Source organism: Capricornis sumatraensis, chromosome 18 (assembly GCF_032405125.1).
Source record: "Capricornis sumatraensis isolate serow.1 chromosome 18, serow.2, whole genome shotgun sequence".
NCBI lineage: Eukaryota > Metazoa > Chordata > Mammalia > Artiodactyla > Bovidae > Capricornis > Capricornis sumatraensis.
The window spans coordinates 57,019,382-57,035,510 of record NC_091086.1 but is presented as its reverse complement, the minus strand read 5'-3'; the positions used below and the strand labels follow the sequence as shown (position 1 = coordinate 57,035,510).

Here is a 16,129-nt window from a genome sequence, read left to right as displayed (position 1 = left end):
TGAACAGAATACAAAACAGAGGAAGGAAGAACTCACACTTTCTATCTGATGCTGGACAGCCTCACTGATGCAATGAACATGAACTTGGGCAATCTCTGGGAGATGGTGAGGGACGGATAGGCCTGGGGTGCTGCAGTCCATGGAGTCGTGAAGAGTTGGACATGACTGGGAGACTGAACAGCAAGAGCAATCTAATAGCTAGGGTTTCCCAGGTGGTGCTAATGGTAAAGAACCCACCTGCCAATGCAGTAGACCTATGAGACACAGGTTCGATCTCTGGGTCAAGGAGATCTCCTGGAGAAGGGAATGGCAACCCACTGCAGTATTCTTGCCTGGAGAATCCCATAGACAGAGGAGCCTGGTGGGCTACAGTCCATGGGGTCTCAAAGAGTAGGACAGGGCTGAAGCAACTTAGCGCACACTGAGATCTTGAGTTGCGACATCAGTCTCCTGCTTTTTGATAGGAACTTGCACCTTTGGATCCTAGCCCTTCAGACTCAGACTGGAACTATGCCCACCAGCCTTTGCAGGCCTCCTGTTTACAAGTGGGAGATGGTGGGCCTTCTCAGCCTCCATAGTCATGTGAGTCAATTCCCCAAATCTCTCTTTCTCCCTAACTTGTAGATACATAGACAGACAGGAAAGAGAAAACTGTATAGTCAGAAATGGATATATGTAGAGACTTGTAGTGCATTCCAGTATTCTTGCCTAGGGAGTTCCATGGACAGAGGAGGAACCTGGTGAGCTATGGTCCACGGGGTCACAAAGAGTTGGACACAACTGAGCAAAATTAACATACACACAGACTTGTAGGTCTATTTCTCCAGAGAACTACAACCATACATATTTTCTTACCAAAAGTCAGGTATTACTATTTCCCCACCCAGGAATTGAACCAGGGTCACCTGCATTGCAGGCAGATTCTTCACCAACTGAACTATCAGGGAAGCCCTACTATAACAAATACATACCCAAAAATGTGGAAGTAGTTTTGGACCTGAGTACTGGGTATAGATTGGAAAAGTTTTGCGGTATATGCTAGAAAAAGCCAAAGTTGCCACAAAGCAGTTCCAAAAGTTAATCTGATAGGCACTCAGAAAGTAAAGAGGAGAACTTTTATCTTAATATATACAAATATTAATATATATACATAATATGTATATGAATTTCTATGCATATATATGCATCCATATGCATATGGTGTGATGTGCTTAGTCGTTCAGTCATATCTGACTCTTTGCAACCCCACTGACTACAGCCTGCCAGTCTCCTCTGTCCATTAAGTTCTCCAGACCAGAATTCTGGAGTGGGTTTCCACGCCCTCCTCCAGGGGATCTTCCCAACCCTGGGACTGGACCTAGATCCCACGCATTGCAGGAGAATTCTTTACCATCTGAGCCATCAGGGTAGCCCTTATATGCATATAAATTATACAAAATGACACGTGTTTTACCTAAGAGGATGTCATACAAAATAAAGAAAGAAAGTGAAGTCACTCAGTCGTGTCCGACTCTGCACCACCATGGACTATAGCCTACCATGCTCCTCCATCCATGGGATTCTCCAGGCAAGAATACTGGAGTAGGTTGCCATTTCCTTCTCCAACACAAAATAAAGAACAAGCTTTACATTATATAATTTATCAATCAAAATGTATTTGTTGATGTTATGTAGTACATGCAAGCATGCTAAGTTGCTTCAGTCACTCTCAATTCTGCAATCCTATGGACTGTAACCCACCAATCCTCTCTGTCCTTGGGATTCTCCAGGCAATAATACTGGAGTGGGTTGCCATGCCCTCCTCCAGGGAATATTGCCAACCCAGGGATCGAACCCTTGTATCCTGCAACTCCTTCATTGCAGGCAGATTCTTTACCACTGAGCCATCAGGGAAGCCAGTTATTACATATATATGTATATGTACACAAATTTTGTATATGTGCTTTGTTACAAAATACAATTTTAGACTATTAATTTTATGGTAGCATAGTAGTCTGCTGTTTCATGAGTTACTTGTCTATCTCACTATTTTTTTTTCAGGTTTGATATATTTATTCAGAGGGTGTTTCAACTACAAAATAAAGCATTTTTAGCATTACGAAATCCAAAGTTTTAAAATCTTATTTCCTTGAAATTCTGTTTATTACAATTTTATAATCCTGAAGAGATTCTCTTATCTGCAGTTTTTCATGCATTCAGGTATTTTGCATGATGTCTGATGTGATCAGCAATAAAGATTTCAATAAAGTAGTAGCTATGATCATAACCCTCTGGTAATCTGAAAACAACAGGGATTTTCTTTTCTGTACAGGAAGCTATGACGTTATCAGGAAGTAACTGTCCATCTGAAAGGAACTCGTCATCTTTCCCTTGATCAATTAGTATATCCAGCTGAGAACCTGGATAGGACTTCACAAGATAGGCAGCATCATAAGCCTCCCATTTACTTTGATCTGTTCACAAATATCTGGTAAAAGCTTTTTTGCCCCAACAGAGCACTGGGTTGCAAAGTGGAGCAAATGCTGACACATATTTGTATTTTCTAGAATTCTTCAAAGCACAAATCAGAGCTCCATGGCCTCCCATAGAGTGGCCAAACACAGACATCCTTTGGGGGTCCACTGGAAAATTGTCATTTATGAGTTGGGGAAGCTCCTTCGATACATAAGCATACATTCTATAGTTAGTTTTCCAAAGATCTTCAGTAGCATTGACATAAAACCCAGCACCAGTGCCAATCTCCCAGCTGTCCTCTTCTCCTTTAATACTGCAGCCACGAGGGCTGGTATCTGGAGCAATGACAACAAGGCCATATTCTGAAGTAGCTTGATGATAACCAGATTTTGATATAAAATTTTGTTCTATGCAAGTTAAACCAGACAGCCAATATAGCACAAGGCATTTTCCAGTTTCTGCCTTTGGTGGTAAATACACAGCAAATTTCATTTTGCACTTCAGTTCAACACTGTGATGTTCAAAAACTTTCTGCAGTCCTCCAAAGCACTTGCTGCTGGAAACCTGTTTCAATGCCATTCTTCTTCTGTCCAATTACTACTTGCTTTTTGGTCTGTACTAAAGGGTAGGTGATCCTCCGGTAGCAGTGGGAAGAGCAGCTGCCTATCTCACTGTTTTAAAATGTTTAGTTATTTCACCAGTATGAAATTAGGATAAATTGCAAAATTAGAATAATTTTGGACAAATAAGATTATTAAAACTTTCACATGAAGTGACAAATTGCTTTAGATAATGTTGCATCTTTTTTTGTCTCCATCAATAATTTTCTCCTTAGAAAATTCTTCAACATTCCAAAACCTAATAAGAATTAGATACAGTTGATTATGTTATTTATATGGCCTCATTTCTATATTAGATTTTAATTACTTTGAAGTTAATTAGATATGTTAACAGAGTGAGACTATTAGACTATTTCTCCAATTAATTCAAAATGATTAATTGCTCAACACAGTTATAACATATTCTATTTCTTTGGCTGGCACATTTATTAAGCAATCATTTACCCTGTATTCTAGAATTTGTTCATTATATTTTTTTCACAAGAACATTTCTATTTCAGTACTTGTTCATTTAGAACACTGAAGAATTCTAATACCTTTTCAAATATACTTCTTTGGAAATTATTTTATGTTTGTAGTTATCTTATACCTCATATACCCTGACTCAATGCTATTATTAATATCTTTCATTAAAATTATTATAATAAAATTTTAAATTATTTATAACACAGAATTCTTGTTGTTCTTTGTTTTCTTCTGGACAACTTTATTTATTTAAATAAACAATGGCAGTAATTTTTATTAACAATTTTATTGTTAATAAATCACTTGGAACTTAGAGATCAAATCTACAATGATTGAAATCTGGCTAATATAGACAAATCTAAAAATTTAGTATCAATATACTCAGTTTTTTAATTGATTTCAGAAAGACTTTCTTTATATTTCTTGATAAAGATTTTACCCCTTATTTTCTCAGTGAGAATATTATTAATTTGATTTGTTCATTAATAATTTTAATTGGTCATTTTAATAACATTGATTCTTCCAAACCATGAACACAGTATATCTGTCCATTTGTTTGTGCCATCTTCAATTTCACTCACCATGTCTTATAGTTTTCTGAATATAGGCCTTTTACCTCTCTGTTTAGATTTATTCTTTGGTATTTTTTAAATTTTTGGTACAATTGTAAAAGAGATTGCTTTCTTAATTTATCTTTCTGATAGTTTGTTGTTAGTACATAGAAACATTGTACCCTTTGACTTTACTGAATTCATTCATAAATTCTATTGCAATTTCAGTGATTTCTCTAGAACTTTCTATAGCAGCATCACCATCTACAAATAGTGACAATTTTACTTCTTCCGTCCAAATTTTCATTTATTTACTTGTTTTTATTTTTTATTTTCTCTTGTAGCTGAATTCTACTATAATATCATTATTGTCTGAAAATATGCTTAATTTCAGTTTCTTCAAATTTATGGGTATTTGTTTTGTGTTCTTGCATGTGTTCTCCCTCCCATGCATAATGTTCCATGTACTTAAAAACTGCATTCTGCTGATTTTGGTTGGAATGGATACACACACACACAGTATATCTAGTCTAGTCTAATGTGTTCTTCAAGGCCAATATTTTCATACTGATTTTTTATATGGATTATCTACATGAATGGGTTTCCTTTGTACCTAGGTTGAGAAAGCATCTGCCTGCAATGCAGGAGACCTGGGTTCAATTCCTGGGTCAGGAAGATCCCCTGGAGAAGGAAAAGGCAAACCACTCCAGTATTCTTACCTGGAAAATCTCCTGGACAGAGGAGCCTGGTGAGCTACAGTTCATGGGGTCACAACAGTCCATGGGGTCACAAGAGCCAGAAACGACTTAGTTACTAAACCACCACATGGATGATCCATTCCTTGATATAAGTGATACGGTGAAGCCTCCTTCTATTGTTGTGTTACTGTCAATTTCTCCATTTACATGTGTTAACGACCACTTTCTGTATTTAGGTGTTCCTATGTTGAGTGTATATATATTACAATTACATGTATCTTCTTGTTGGATCAATCAGTTTATTACTATATAATATTCCTTGTCTCTTGTTAGAGCTTTGTTTTAAAATCTACTTTGTCTGATATAAGTATTGCTACTCCCACATTTTTTCCTTTTTCCACTTGTATTAAATATATTTTTTCCATCACTTCACTTTAGTGTGTGTGTCTTTAGATCTGAAGTTCATCTCTTATAGGGAGCAAATATATGGTTCTCGTTTTTAACCATTCAGTCACTATATTTTTTGATTGGGGCATTGAGACTGTTTTAATTTAAAGTAATTATTGCTAATATTGTTACTTATTAATCACTTTCTGGTTATTCTTATTTTTACTTTTTTCCCTTCTTTTCCTCTCTTTTTTGTGATTTGATGACTATCTGTAGAGTTTATTTGAATCACTTTTTCATATGTGTATATGTATGTATTTTTTATAGGTTTTTAGTTTGTTACTATGTTGTTCACAAAAACATATACATGTTCACATATATTTATATGTACAGCATAATTACAAAAATATATATGCTAAAATATAAAAATATATATGTTACAAAAATATATATCTATGAAGCAAGGTCCAATGCTGTAAAGAGCAATACTGCATAGGAACCTGGAATGTCAGGTCCATGAATCAAGGCAAATTGGAAGTAGTCAAACAGGAGATGGCAAGAATGAATATCGACATTCTAGGAATCAGCGAACTAAAATGGACTGGAATGGGTGAATTTAACTTAGATGACCATTATATCTACTACTGTGGGCAGGAATCCCTCAGAAGAAATGGAGTAGCCATCATGGTCAACAAAAGAGTCTGAAATGCAGTACTTGGATGCAATCTCAAAAACGACAGAATGATCTCTGTTCGTTTCCAAGGGAAACCATTCAATATCACGGTAATCCAAGTCTATGCCCCAACCAGTAACGCTGAAGAAGCAGAAGTTGAACGGTTCTATGAAGACCTACAAGACCTTTCAGAACAAACACCCAAAAAAGATGTCCTTCTCATTATAGGGGACTGGAATGCAAATGTAGGAAGTCAAGAAACACCTGGAGTAACAGGCAAATTTGGCCTTGGAATACAAAATGAACAGGGCAGAGACTAATAGAGTTTTGCCAAGAAAATGCACTGGTCATAGCAAACACCCTCTTCCAACAACACAAGAGAAGACTCTACACATGGACACCACCAGATGGTCAACACCAAAATCAGATTGATTATATTCTATGCAGCCAAAGATGGAGAAGCTCTATACAGTCAACAAAAACAAGACCAGAAGCTGACTGTGGCTCAGATCATGAACTCCTTATTGCCAAATTCAGACTTAAATTGAAGAAAGTAGGGAAAACCGCTAGACCACTCAGGTATGACATAAATCAAATCTCTTATGATTCTACAGTGGAAGTGAGAAATAGATTTAAGGGCCTAGATCTGACAGATAGAGTGCCTGATGAACTATGGACTGAGGTTCGTGACATTGTACAGGAGACAGGGATCAAGATCATCCCCATGGAAAAGAAATGCAAAAAAGCAAAATGGCTGTCTGGGGAAGCCTTACAAACAGCTGTGAAGAGAAGAGAAGCGAAAAGCCAAGGAGAAAAGGAAAGATATAAGCATCTGAATGCAGAGTTCCAAAGAATAGCGAGAAGAGATAAGAAAGCCGTCCTCAGCAATCAATGCAAAAAAATAGAAGAAAAGAACAGAATGGGAAAGACTAGAGATCTCTTCAAGAAAATTAGAGATATCAAGGGAATATTTCATGCAAAGATGGGCTTGATAAAGGACAGAAATGGTATGGAACAGCAGAAGCAGAAGATATTAAGAAGAGATGGCAAGAATACACAGAACTGTACAAAAAAATCTTCATGACCCAGATAATCATGATGGTGTGATCACTCATCTAGAACCAGACATCCTGGAATGTAAATTCAAGTGGGCCTTAGAAAGCATCTCTACAAATAAAGCTAGTGGAGGTGATGGAATTCCAGTTGAGCTATTTCAAATTCTGAAAGCTGATGCTGTGAAAGTGCTGCACTCAATATGCCAGCAAATTTGGAAAACTCAGCAGTGGCCACAGGACTGGAAAAGGCCAGATTTTATTCCAATCCCAAAGAAAGGCAATGCCAAAGAATGTTCAAACTACCGCACAATTGCACTCATCTCACACGCTAGTAAAGTAATGCTCAAAATTCTCCAAGCCAGGCTTCAGCAATATGTGAACCATGAACTTTCAGATGTTCAAACTGGTTTTAGAAAAGGCAGAGGAACCAGAGATCAAATTGCCAACATCCGCTGTACCATGGAAAAAGTAAGAGAGTTCCAGAAAAACATCTATTTCTGCTTTATTGACTATGCCAAAGCCTTTGACTGTGTGGATCACAATAAACTGTGGAAAATTCTGAAAGAGATGGGAATACCAGACCACCTGACCTGCCACTTGAGAAATCTGTATGCAGGTCAGGAAGCAACAGTTATAACTGGACATGGAACAACAGACTGGTTCCAAATAGGAAAAGGAGTATGGCAAGGCTGTATACTGTCACCCTGCTTGCTTTTTTGACTTATATGCAGAGTACATCATGAGAAATGCTGGACTGGAAGAAGTACAAGCTGGAATCAAGATTGCCAGGAGAAATATCAATAATCTCAGATACGCAGATGACACCACCCTTATGGCAGAAAGTGAAGAGGAACTAAAAAGCCTCTTGATGAAAGTGAAAGAGGAGAGTGAAAAGTTTGGCTTAAAGCTCAACATTCAGAAAATGAAGATCATGGCACCTTGTCCCATCACTTCATAGGAAATAGATGGGGAAACACAGGAAACAGTGTCAGACTTTGTTTTTGGGGGCTCCAAAATCACTGCAGATGGTGACTGTAGCCATGAAATTAAAAGACGCTTACTCCTTGGAAGAAAAGTTATGACCAATCTAGATAGCATATTCAAAAGCAGAGACATTACTTTGCTGACTAACGTCTGTCTAGTCAAGGCTATGGTTTTTCCAGTAGTCATGTATGGATGTAATAGTTGGACTGTGAAGAAAGCTGAGCACCGAAGAATTGATGCTTTTGAAGTGTGGTGTTGGAGAAGACTCTTGAGAGTCCCTTGGACTGCAACGAGATCCAACCAGTCCATTCTGAAGGAGATCAGCCCTGGGATTTCTTTGGAAGGAATGATGCTAAAGCTGAAGCTCCAGTACTTTGGGCACCTCATGCGAAGTGTTGACTCATTGGAAAAGACTTTGATGCTGGGAGGGATTGGGGGCTGGAGGAGAAGGGGACAACTGAGGATGAGATGGCTGAATGGCATCACTGACTCGATGGATGCAAGTCTGAGTGAAGTCCGGGAGTTGGTGATGGACAGGGAGGCCTGGCGTGCTGCAATTCATGGGGTCTCAAAGAGTCAGGCATTACTGAGCAGCTGAACTGAACTGAACTGTGTGCTAATCACTCAGTCATGTCTGACTCTTTGCGATGCCATGGACTACAGCCCACCAGGCTCCTCTAGCCATAGAATTCTCCAGGCAAAATACTGGAGTGCGTAGCCATTCTCCAGGGGATCTTCCCAACCAGGGATCAACACTACAGTTCAAAAGCATCAATTCTTTGGCACTTAGCTTTCTTTATAGTCCAACTCTCACATCCATACACAACTACTGGAAAAACCATAGCTTTGACTAGACGGACATCTGTTGGCAAAATAATGTCTCTGCTTTTTAATATGCTGTCTAGGTTGGTCATAATTTTTCTCCCAAGGAGCAAGCATCTTTTAATTTCTTGGCTGCAAGTCACCATCTGAAGTGATTTTTGAGCCCCTCCAAAAACAAATAAATAAATAAATAAAGTCTGTCATGGTCTTCATTGTTTGTTCATCTATTTGCCATGAAATGGTGGGACAAGATGCCATGATCTTAGTTTTCTGAATGTTGAGTTTTAAGCCAACTTTTTCACTCTCCTCTCTCACTTTCATAGCAAGCACCGTATTCCAACAACACAAGAGAAGACTCTACACATGGACATCACCAGATAGTCAATATCGAAATCAGATTGATTATATGAAGAAAGCTGAGCACCGAAGAATTGATGCTTTTGAACTGTGGTGTTGGAGAAGACTCTTGAGAGTCCCTTGGACTGCAAGGAGATCCAACCAGTCCATTCTGAAGGAGATCAGCCCTGGGATATCTTTGGAGGGAATGATGCTGAAGCTGAAACTCCAGTAATTTGGCTACCTCATGCAAACAGTTGACTCATTGAAAAAGACTCTGAAGCTGGGAGGGATTGAGGGCAGAAGGAGAAGGGGACGACAGAGGATGAGATGGCTGGATGGAATCACTGACTCGATGGACGTGAGTCTGAGTAAACTCCAGGAGTTGGTGATGGACAGGGAGGCCTGGCGTGCTGCGATTCATGGGGTCACAAAGTTTGGACATGACTGAGCAACTGAACTGAACTGATTATATATATATATATATACATTTTTTTTTTTTTTTTGAAGCCAAAGATGGAGAAACTCTGTACAGTCAGGAAAAACAAGACCGGGAGGTGACTGTGGCTCAGACTATGAACTTCTTATTGCCAAATTCAGACTTAAATTGAAGAAAGTAGGGAAAACCATTGGACCATTCAAGTATGACCTAAATCAAATCCCTTACAACTATACAGTGGAATGACGAACAGATTCAAGGGACTAGATCTGATAGACGGAGTTCCTGAAGAACTGTGGATGGAGGTAGGTTGGTTATGTCTCCCCAAATCTTAGAGTAGTGGTGTAATGTAGGAGATACCCTGTGGGGCACAGAAGCACACTTCCCACTGGTCATCACATACTAAGGTTGTCCCCATGTGGGCTTCCAGAGCCTAGAAAGGCTCTGGTAGAAACTGTGGTGGGTCTGGGAGGGAGAGCTGGCCCTGGGTGCAGTTGGCTACTAGTCCTGCCTTGTGTAATGGGTCCTAGCTAACTGGTGGAAAGTACTAAGTCCCTCCATGGGTTACTGTATGGCCTGGGGAGTACCAGGGTAGATATTGGTCCCCTGGTTGGGGAGTAAGCCCCTGCGGCTCATATACTAGAAAGAGGACTCTAAAATTGTGCATGCCATCATTTGAATGAGATTTCAAAATTGGCAGCCACTAGCAAATGTTCTGAGGGAATCACTGTTGCTTCAAGCCTTTGTGGGAATTTCTGAAGAATCATCAAGTGGGTCTGTCCCAGGCTTTGTTTAAAATGTTTTCTCTGCACTGGAATTCAGGTGAAGGTGAGTTCAGGGTGATCCAATTCCATCATGTTGGCCACACACTTAACCAATATAAATTTATCTCCAAATAATACATGTTTCTAACTCCCATAAAAAATTAACTGCAGTGCTAAACATTAAAAAAATACACATTTTCCACTTAATTTTACTTTTGCTCCCTTTTGCATCAAAGGAAAATAGCATACTGATTTTATATCACAACATAAATCCTCTATTCTTGTCAGTAATAGATACCAGATTCTGTCAAATATATTTAGCACTTATTTTTTGTAGTAAATATTTTCCCTATTCATTCCTTTTTATAGGCTAATACACTTATTCAAAATCTTCATTTTTCTATTTACATGTATTAGAATATATATAAGTATATATTTTCTATTTACATTATTGCTGTTGTTCAATTGCTCAGTCATGTCTGACTCTTTGTAAGCTCATGGACTGCAGCATGCCTGGCTTCCCTGTCCTTCACCATCTCCCAGAGCTTGCTCAAACCCATGCCCATTTAATCGGTGATGCCATCCACTCATCTCATCCTCTGTCATCACCTTCTCCTCCTGCCTTCTACCTTTCCCAGCATCAGGGTCATTTCTAATGAGTCAGCTATTCATATCTGGTGGCCAAAGTATTGGAGCTTCAGCTTCAGCATCAGTCCTTCCAATGAATATTCAGGACTGATTTCCTTTAGAATTGACTGGTTTGATTCCTTGTACACCAAAGTGTTGGGGGCCAGCGTGAGGAACTCCGCCCATGGCAAAGGTCATGAGGAAGGAGGCTTGGCATAAGCAAACACGTGATCAAGCCTCAGGAAACCCCCTATTCCCGAGCATCTACCCGAAAACCAGAGTCTGTTTTATGCTCTCCCCCATAACCGTTTTTCTCGGAGGAGTAAACGTGCAGCTCAAAGGCAATAAACATTCCTGGGCATGACAAGAGTGTTTCAGCTTACGGACTCCTCTGAAGGTTATCTATCCCACTTGTATAGGTTTGTCTGGCCACATGTGATTGTTTACAGCCCCCCAATCTGAGAGGCACGAGATGTTTTAGACTTACTAAAGGCAAATTCTTTTGGGGAGTTGGAAATTATTAGTATAGTGGGTTGGTTAGGAATTATATTGGTGAAGTGTTTTTCATTTGTTGTGCCAATAATTGCTGCTAATTCCCTGCTCTGGATGGGACAAGGATGTCTCAGGTCAAACCTCTCTGCTGACAGACTAGCTTGTGTGACAGGATTATCCATATGCCTGCAACTACACACATGATTGTTTGCTACCTCTCAACCATAAACAGCACAGAGAGTTTTGGAGTATTTTGAGAGTCTTAATTAGCATAGGGCTTAGTCAATGATTGCCACCAGGCCTCCATATACTTAGGCACCTGGGAATATATTAATCAACATATTTGGAATATAGAAAAGGAAATATAGTAGTTTTTAAGGTTAGCAACACTAGACTTCTTGAGTTAATGAATTTTCTCTTTTGTAATAGATCACTATACTTTGTTACAAATCACTGTGTCCTTGCTATGTAAAAATGTAACTTTGTCACTATCTTAAGACTAAACAGATCTTAAGGGGAGCATTGGTGAAAGGATTTTCATTTGTTGGGCTGATGTTTGCTGCTAAATCTCCATGTTCCCTGCCCTTATAATGAATATAACTAGCATTTAGGAGAAATAAGTATTAACTTTTAAGCATATAGGATAAATAAGTATTAACCTTTAAGATTGATCATGTTAACCTTGGGTTAAATAAATTCCTTTATTGATTATAACTCACTACACCCTCATCCTATAGGAATGTAACTTTATTTGGAGGGTGGTGCCTGGTTTAAGGAAAAACACCCTTGGAAGAAATAAGTTTTTTGGTTATCAGAAAGAAAGGATCATAAAATGTCAGCAGGTCTCACTCATGGCCAGAAGATGATGTAATATCCCTAAGACCTTTTTTTATACATTTATGTGAAGCACCTGATTTTGATAAAGGTCAGGACTGCTGACCCCTGTGTGACTCTGTATTCATCCCTATGTGTAACAAAAGGTATATAAGCAAACACCAAAATAAAGAAATTGGATCAGTTTCCAGAAAGACTGATTCCCCCATGTCTTTTCTTTCTTGCTTCCCATTTTTCTGGCTGAATATTAAGCCTCTTTTTCTCCATTAAATTTCCTACTACACTATCCGTTTCTAATCTCTCTATATATCGGTAATTAAATATGTATTTTTCCAAGGACGCCGATGCCGTCCCCACCTTCCAATTCCCTGGATCCACCAGGGCTGGACCCCGGCACCAAAGGACTCTCAAGAATCTTCCCCAACAGTCCAAAAGCATCACTTCTTCTGTGCTCAGCCTTCTTCATGGTCAAGCTCTCATATCCATCCATGACTACTGAAAAAACCATAGCTTTGACTAGATGGACCTTTGTCAGCAAAGTAATGTCTCTGCTTTTTGATTGACTATGTTTGTGATAGCTTTTCTCCCAAGGAGCAAGTTTCTTTTAATTTCATGGCTCCAGTCACCATCTGCAGTAATTCTGGAGCACCCCCTCTCAAAAAAGAGTCTGTTTCCCCATCTATTTGCCATGAAATGATGGGGCCAGATGCCACAATCTTAGTTTTTTGAATGTTGAGTTTTAATCCAGGTTTCTCACTCCACTTTCACCTTCATCAAGGGGCTCTTTAGTTCCTCTTTGTTTTCTGCCATAAGGGTGGTATTATATGCACATATGAGGTTACTGATATTTCTCCTAGAAATCTTGATTCCAGCTTGTGCTTCATCCAGTCTTGCATTTTGCATGATGTACTCTGCATATATGCAGGGTGATAATATACAGCGTTGATCTACTCCTTTCTCAGTTTTGAACCAGTCTATCTTTCTATGTTCGGTTCTAACTACTGCTTCTTGACCTGCATACAGGTTTCTCAGGAGGCAGGTGAGGTGGTCTGATATTCCCATCTCTTTAAGAGTGCTCCACAGTAATTTTTGTGGAACACACAGTCAAAGGCTTTAGCATACCTAATGAAGCAGATGATTTTCTGGCTTTCTCTTGCTTGTCTATGATCAACAATTTGATCTCTGATTTCTCTGCCTTTTCTCAATAAAGTTTGAACATCTGGAAGTTCTTGGTTCATGTACTGTTGAGGCCTAGTTTGGAAGTTTTGAGCATTACTTTGCTAGCCATGGAATGAATGCAAGTGTGCGGTAATTTGAACTTTTGTGTTGCCCTTCTTAGGGATTGAAATGGAAACTGACCTTTTCCAGTCCTGTGGCCACTGCTGAGTTTTCCAAATTTACTGGCATACTGAGTCCAGCACTTCAACAGCATCATCTTTTAGGGTTTGAAATAGCTCAGCTGGAATTCCATTACCTCCATTATATAACCATAATTTTTAAAAAATCATGATATGTTTCTTAAAAGAAAATAAGCTTTAAGAAAATGATTTAGGCTTCCACCAGAATTACTTTTGTATTATTCTTCCTGGCATACCAATAAATATTTCACTTCACATTTCAACTGTATCTCCTCTTAGTGTTTTAAAAACATCTCTGCATGTAGTGTTTCATTTAATATTCTCCATAACATTGCAAATTTAAAACACCATGCATTCCCTTGCTGTTCTAACAATTAAACTATCTGGAAGACTATACAGAACCCTGGGTGATCTGGCACCTAAACCAAGTGCATATCTTTCTAAGAAAGTAACATCTTAAAAATAATTTCTATTTTGTAACAGACTAAAATGATTTTAGTCTTTAGGTTTTTTTCATTAGACCAGGGATACTAATCCTTAAGCCAGGGTTAGATCCATATTGCAGTTCACCACGGGGATATGTTCAGTCCATTATTATAAAAACTGTCATCTGATGACATAACATGCTACCATATTTTTTTAAGAAGAAATAGCAAAACAAATTCTATTAAATTATACAGAATGGATGATTTCAGTGATGGTGTAAAGAACTTGATACAGAGATGTTACACGCTAAGTTCAAAGTTCAGTTCAGTTCAGTTCAGTCGCTCAGTCGTGTCCGACTCTTTGCGACCCCATGAATCGCAGCACACCAGGCCTCCCTGTCCATCACCAACTCCCGGAGTTCACTCAGACTCACATCCATAGAGTCCGTGATGCCATCCAGCCATCTCATCCTCGGTCGTCCCCTTCTCCTCCTGCCCCCAATCCCTCCCAGCATCAGAGTCTTTTCCAATGAGTCAACTCTTCGCATGAGGTGGTCAAAGTACTGGAGTTTCAGCTTTAGCATCATTTCTTCCAAAGAAATCCCAGGGCTGAGATCCTTCAGAATGGACTGGTTGGATCTCCTTGCAGCCCAAGGGACTCTCAAGAGTCTTCTCCAACACCACAGTTCAAAAGCATCAATTCTTCGGGGCTCAGCCTTCATCACAGTCCAACTCTCACATCCATACATGACCACGGGAAAAACCATAGCCTTGACTAGACTGACCTTAATCGGGAAAGTAATGTCTCTGCTTTTGGATATACTATCTAGGTTGGTCATAACTAGTTCAAAGCTAGACTCTGCTTATAGAAAATGAGGCATAAGGAGACCCCGAAGAGCTCACATTTTCATCTACTGAGCAACTCAGTTTTAAGTGACTCCTTATTGCTTTGACAAAATACTGGTGTTAAGGACCAGATTATGTCAAACTCATATGCTGAAGCACTGACCCTCACTGTGACTGTAACTGGAGATGTCTTTAAAGAAATCATCTGATTATAATGGGGAGGCTCTAATTTAACAGCATCAGTATGCTTAGACAAAGAGGGAGAGGTCATGGGAGAACATGGAAAGAGGCTACCTTTCACAAGCTAGGAAGAGAGGCCTCACTGGAAACAACCCTGATAATGCTTAATCCTGGACTTCCGGCCTCCAGAACTGTGAGAAAATGAATTGTTAAAGCCAAAGAGTCTGTGGCATTTTGTTATGGTAGTGAGAGCAGACAAATGCAGTTGAACTCACTTTATGTTCTAGCAACTATCACAGAGATGACACTCTCTTAATAGCCACATAGATTAGAGCACTATACTAGGAAAATCTAGCTTTTTAAAATTTACATAATCCTACACTGTCTTAGAGCACCTCCCTAGAGTCTGAAAATGCATTGTGGTATTCATACTGAAAAAATCACAATCATGCCTTTTTCATGGATGACTGAAAGGATGAAACTGTTTAAATGTGTCAATCACAGAAATTGTAATCCATGCCATTCCCACCTACAAAGCATTTTTATTGAAAAGCATTATGTTGAGCGGCGTGCTGTTGCCAGATACACAGATGTGTAGCGTGTGTGTGAAAGTGAATTAGACAATTATTTAGTATTTATCCTTGAATTAGAAATCTGGTAATCCAAGGATAAATACTAAATAATTTGTGCACACATGCTTTATGATGCGAGAAATGAGTTTTATCCATTTGCAGTTTGATGTAGTTCTTCTCTATCTTGAGAATATTTTTAAAAAGACATAAACAGCAAGAGAGAAACAGAATAATGTTCTGTGATTCCCTGATAGTAGTAGCTGTGATACCTGTATTTCTTTGTATTTGATGTGCATTGCATTTCTTGTTAAGACAGAGTAGTAAGTTGTGCATTCTGTGAACCAAAATGCATGAGGGTGTACTGATCTGAAAAATATTATGGTATGTTGCCTCTGAAGCAGTGATGCGAACAAGAAAGAAATAAAAGGCTGCGGCTGCTTACACATTTCTGCTTATGTGTATAAAAAACTAAAAGAAGAATAAAAGAAGAATTTGGGCTTATTTATATATCTGGTGCTTTATTTCTATCCACAAAAGAATCATTTTC

The 16,129-nt window shown here is 38.9% G+C and overlaps 1 pseudogene; it reads right to left on the bottom strand.

Annotated features, from left to right (window-relative positions):
- Positions 1–2,187: 2,187 nt before the first annotated feature.
- LOC138094701 (S-formylglutathione hydrolase pseudogene) lies at positions 2,188–3,033 on the bottom strand (annotated as a pseudogene).
- Between the last annotated feature and the right edge of the window lie 13,096 nt (positions 3,034–16,129).